Here is a 6,000-nt window from a genome sequence, read left to right as displayed (position 1 = left end):
ATAACGACACAATCTATGTAACAGGTAATATTTAGAAATGTTTGCTCGCTTATGAGATGTTTATCTATGATTTTTAAGTCCAAAGGAATGTTTGAGAGGTGAGTTTCAAAGCAGAATGACTTTAGAGGACCTTAAAATATGCTACACTGACCTGGACAGACTGGCCCTAATGCTTCACTTATTATTATTTTTAAAAATTTATTGCATTTATGAGATTTTTGGCCCCTCAGTCCCAGACATATGTATAACTGAATCAGTAGAAGGTAAGTATTAGGTAACTAAGTTTATTAGAAACTTAAAAGAATACAATTTCCAATTTTTTTTTTTTTTTACAATATTTTAACATTTTCTCAGGTTGGTCAGAGCTTACATTTGAAATCTGATCTTTAAATTTCAATTTAGTAACTGATGGGGCTGACCACACTCCTAGGAAGTCTCAACAAGGCATGAACACTACTTCACACCTAGTTGCAACGAGACAGCATCTAGATCCCTGAGCAATGATTTAGACTTTCTAGGACTGGTCTCCTCCTCAACATTCAGGGACAAGGCACAGGGTTTCCTAGGCTTGTTTCTTTCCCTCTCTAGCACTTAAGTGGCTAACAAGCTGTTTTGCTCTACCTCTATGGTGTACATAAGTCATATCACCCTAGGTCCATGTCCTACTTAAGCCCCACTTTTTGTAAAATATAGAAAAAAAAAAACTAGGAAGGAAAGGAAAAGCACCACTATATAGCCAGCTAAAAATTTAACTTAGCAATCTTTTCCATATGACTACCACTATACTACTTCATATACAGTTGAAGAAAAAGCAACTGACACATCCTTTATATGCTTTTTCACTTTTACCCACTTCTCTTAGATTCTTCGATCTATTATAAAGCAAACTTGAAAATATTTACATAACATTTCATTGGTGGACTTATACTCAACAAATTAACAATGGCAAAATGATTCCCTTGAAATTACAACCTGTGGAAGATTTGAAGTAGTAAAAGTTAAACCCTGATACAGTATTAAACTTATCTTTTTACATATAAAAATAATACACAGTGGGATATTTTATTCAATAAGATACAATCTTTAAGATCAAGAGAGAATATACAAAACTATTGTATGTAGTCTGATGTATTTTACTGTATAATAGGAATAAATATATATAGAACAGAAAGTGCGAGGTCTGTTTGTAGAGAAATCACCATTTACTTAGGGGTTTAAAGCCAAGTGTTCTGCAGGTACCAGCCAGGAAGGAGCTACTGCTGCATTTAAAACAACGTGATCATTATAAAATAAAGGCCTTAAATCTATAAACAATAACAAAAACACACAAACCAAATGAAAATGTACTAAAATTTAATCATCCATAAAAGCTGTAATTTAATCTGACAGTAAAACACAAGAAGCAATATTAGAGTTGGTTTAGTATATTATATATTTTAGCTTTGAAAGCCATAGAAATCAGTTATCCCAGTTTTTTTCTCTATAAAAGACCCATTTTTCCAAAGCATTATGCACAAACAATTTTAATTAGAATATAATGACAGAATGATATTTCATAATTTTTTAAATAGAAAATGAAGTCAATGACTCAAAAAAGTTATCTGCTGCAATGAGTCTGAGGGGAAATTTTCATAATCTATATCATTACAGATATAAAGTATAATGGTTCAACTTTTTAGTGCTTGACAGGGAGGAAACATGATAAAAAGGTCAATATGAAATCATTTGATTATAGTAGCAATATCTAACATTTGAAATGCATCCATGCTCTTTTGTATAATCATATTAGAGTCAAGTATATTTATTTTCACATCTGTTATAACTGCTATTGCAAAGGAGAAATACTATTGTCTTATTTTCCAAGAGATATACACAGAGCAATTCTTTTCTCCAGGGAACTTGTGCAAACCAATATAAGATCTAAATTCTTCACATAATATATAAAACAGGAGAAGCCTCTTCAGATTTATTTTTTGAAGTCTGGAATGCTGGCACTTTCCAATTAGGCAACAGTTCTTCATTCCTGTAATCTAGAACATTGAATAGATACAGATATATATATACTGATATATATGGTTAACCTTTATGTCAGAAGATGATAGTAAATAAGTAGATATCTAACAATACAGAGAGAAATAATGATTTTGGCTGACCATTATTAGATAACTAAATTATATTAAACATATAGTAACAAGGCTATTTTAAACTCCCTTTAAAAATGTTTAAAAAATAGTTTTATTGTACTTAGTGTTTCATATGTATCTGGCAGTCCTGTCAGTAAAGAGGAAAACAGTGATTATTTCATTTCTACCCCATTATCATCTTATTTTTAGAGGTTCCTTTTCCACTAAGGAAACAACTCATGCCTGCATCAACTTCCCAATGGAAATTCTTTATTCAACCATTTTATGATTATTTATATTAGAGTTACCTATTCCAATTCAGGCTAGGACAAGAAGAAATGATACAGAAAGACCTGATGCCCATTTTCAAGGGCAGAAGACTCAAAGTTAGGCTTACTGCTCAGCAGAAAAGAATTAGGTTAAAGGAATAATTTCCTGAAGATGAATTTCTTTCCTCAGTTTTCAAAAGTAGGACATATTAGAAAGAGACTAACATGTTTCAGTATGATTTTGCCTAACGGCTAAGGCTAGGTAAGCTGCCCTTAAGGTTCACATACTCTTACTAAAAACATTTATAGTTGCTATTTAAATTTATTCCATATCTCAGTACTTTTTAAATGGGATCAACATGGCACTTCAAGTCTATAATCACAGCAAAATGCTCTGCAAAGTATTCTGATTACTAAGTGACCTATTATTTGGTATTATCAAATATGCACAGAGATCTCAGGTAACATTAAATATATTGTAAGCTGAATTACCTATCAGAGACTAAGAATTTATGCAACCAGGATGAAAGTCTTATTTCTAGATTTAGGTCAAGATTTCTCTCCTCTAAGGTAAAACTCATAGCAGTACACTGTAGGGTGTACGTGAATGAATTTTCCCAATAGGCCAGGAGATGGCACCTCTTCCTTTAAACACAAGCTAAAAGGACATTTTCTGAGAACTGGAAATTAAACGAGGGTCAGCTAAGATAATGATAAAAATGAGCCAGTCGGGCTTCCCTGGTGGTGCAGTGGTTAAGAATCCGCCTGCCAATGCAGGGGACACGGGTTTGAGCCCTGGTCCGGGAAGATCCCACATGCCGTGGAGCAACAAAGCCCGTGCGCCACAACTACTGAGCCCGCGCTCTAGAGCCTGCAAGCCACAACTACTGAGCCCATGTGCCACAACTACTGAAGCCCACGCGCCTAGAGCCCATGCTCCACAACAAGAGAAGCCGCCGCAATAAGAAGCCTGCACACCGCAACGAAGAGTAGCCCCCGCTTGCCGCAACTAGAGAAAGCCGTGCACAGCAACAAAGAACCAAAGCAGCCAAAAATAAAAAAAAATTAAAAAAAAAAGAGCCAGACAACTAACTATAGAAGAGTTAAATACAGTTCAGAACAGGAACTGGAGTTCTCAGTTTTTCTACCTTTGTACCCTTACCTAAACAAACACAAATACCATCAACTTTAACAATAATCATCTTCAAGGAGCTGATGATTTATAGTTACTGACTCAAGATTTCACTAAAAGCCTAAGCAAGCATTTGGCCAGAAGTTGTTTTTCCGAAATCTCACTACCAGAGGCAATCTGTGACCTTTACTCCTTTCTGTCTGTTTTCCCTCTACTTCATTTCAAAAAGGGGTACAATTACTCAGTTGTTTCCCCTAAGAGAGATTCATTCATATCTCTAAGGAAGCACATATTAGTTAATTTGGTGCTCTAGAAGATGTAATCTACTAAACAGACCCAAGAGACTTACAAGAGTTTTAGCACAACCAACTTTCCTCTAAGGGGACCCAGTTTAGTAACAGTCCCATAATTAGCATCAAATTACATCATAAATCCACTCCATGAAAATATTCTTTTATGGTAATGTTTATAGAGTTGATGAACATAAGTAGAAAATGTTCAGGGGATTTAAATATATAATTAAAGGAAAACAAACAAATGGTCCCACACAGCCTGGTTGCTTACGTGATAGGCAGCTTCAATGCGGCCACTAATTTCTCTCCAATGGGTTCACTTAATGAAAACTTAAGTGGTACTTAAAGTCGACTACTACCTACAGACCTACAGAAGAAACATGTGAAAGAAGTCAACCCACACCTGAGAGGAAATGACTTCTAAAACTACACTGACATACCACCACACATCCAGCAGAATGGCTCAAGTTACAAAGACTGACAATACTAAATTTGGGGAGGATGTGGAACTCGTAAACTGCTAGTTGATGTGTAAACTGGTACAACTACTTGGAAAAATTTCTTAGCAGTATCCACCAAAGCTACCACATATATAGTGTACAGTCTGGCCATTTCATTCACACACACACATACACACACCAAACAGAAATGCATGCACATGTGCATAAAGACTTGTACAAGATGGTGCACAGGAGCTTCATCTACCACAGGGCAGACAGCAGAAGCAAGAAGAACTACAATCCTGAAGCCTGTGGAACAAAAACCACATTCACAGAAAGATAGACAAGATGAATAGGCAGAGGGCTATGTACCAGATGAAGGAATAAGATAAAACCCCAGAAAAACAACTAAATGAAGTAGAGATAGGCAACCTTCCAGAAAAAGAATTCAGAATAATGATAGTGAAGATGACCCAGGACCTCGGAAAAAGAACGGAGGAAAAGATCGAGAAGATGCAAGAAATGTTTAACAAAGATCTAGAAGAATTAAAGAACAAACAAACAGATGGACAATACAATAACTGAAATGACAACTACACTAGAAGGAATCAATAGCAGAATAACTGAGGCAGAAGAATGGATAAGTGACCTGGAAGACAGAATGGTGGAATTCACTGCTGAGAAACAGAATAAAGAAAAAAGAATGAAAAGAAATGAAGACAGCCTAAGAGACCTCTGGGACAACATTAAATGCAACAACATTCACTTTATAGGGGTCCCAGAAGGAGAAGAGAGAGAGAAAGGACCAGAGAAAATATTTGAAGAGATTATAGTCGAAAACTTCCCTAACATGGGAAAGGAAATAGCCAACCAAGTCCAGGAAGCACAGCGACTCCCATACAGGATAAACCCAAGGAGAAACATGCCGAGACACATAGTAATCAAACTGGCAAAAATTAAAGACAAAGAAAAATTATTGAAAGCAGCAAGGGAAAAATGACAAATAACGTACAAGGGGACTCCCATAAGGTTAACAGCTGACTTCTCAGCAGAAACTCTACAAGCCAGAAGGGAGTAGCATGATATACTTAAAGTGATGAAAGGGAAGAACCTACAACCAAGATTACTCTACCCGGCAAGGATCTCATTCAGATTTGATGGAGAAGTCAAAAACTTTACAGAGAAGCAAAAGCTAAGAGAATTCAGCACCACCAAACCAGCTCTACAACAAATGCTAAAGGAACTTCTCTAAGTGGGAAACACAAGAAAAGGACCTACAAAAACAAACCCGAAACAATTAAGAAAATGGTCATAGGAACATACATATCGATAATTACCTTAAACGTGAATGGATTAAATGCTCCAGCCAAAAGACACAGGCTTACTGAATGGATATAAAAACAAGACCCATATATATGCTGTCTACAAGAGACCCACTTCAGACCTAGGGACACATACAGACTGAAAGTGAGGGGATGGGAAAAGATATTCCATGCAAGTGGAAATCGAAAGAAAGCTGGAGTAGCAACACTCATTATCAGATAAAATAGACTTTAAAATAAAGAATGTTACAAGAGACAAGGAAGGACACTACATAATGATCAAGGGATCAATCCAAGAAGAATCTATAACAATTATAAATATATATGCACCCAACAGAGCACCTCAATACATAAGGCAACTGCTAACAGGTATAAAGGAGGAAATCGGGGCTTCCCTGGTGGCGCGGTGGTTGAGAATCTG

The 6,000-nt window shown here is 36.1% G+C and overlaps 1 protein-coding gene across 2 annotated transcripts in view; it reads right to left on the bottom strand.

Annotated features, from left to right (window-relative positions):
- Positions 1–1,333: 1,333 nt before the first annotated feature.
- RAP1A (RAP1A, member of RAS oncogene family) overlaps positions 1,334–6,000 on the bottom strand; it is a 76,790-nt gene continuing 72,123 nt past the window's right edge. For both annotated transcript variants that reach the window (XM_036856891.1, XM_036856890.1), the window contains exon 8: positions 1,334–2,030. The gene's annotated coding sequence lies outside the window, so the exon portion shown is untranslated. The remainder of the gene's footprint in view (positions 2,031–6,000) is intronic.

The sequence above is a fragment of the Balaenoptera musculus genome, chromosome 1 (assembly GCF_009873245.2).
Source record: "Balaenoptera musculus isolate JJ_BM4_2016_0621 chromosome 1, mBalMus1.pri.v3, whole genome shotgun sequence".
Taxonomy (NCBI): domain Eukaryota; kingdom Metazoa; phylum Chordata; class Mammalia; order Artiodactyla; family Balaenopteridae; genus Balaenoptera; species Balaenoptera musculus.
The sequence above is the reverse complement of the archived record's forward strand: the minus strand, read 5'-3'. Positions and strand labels throughout refer to the sequence as shown.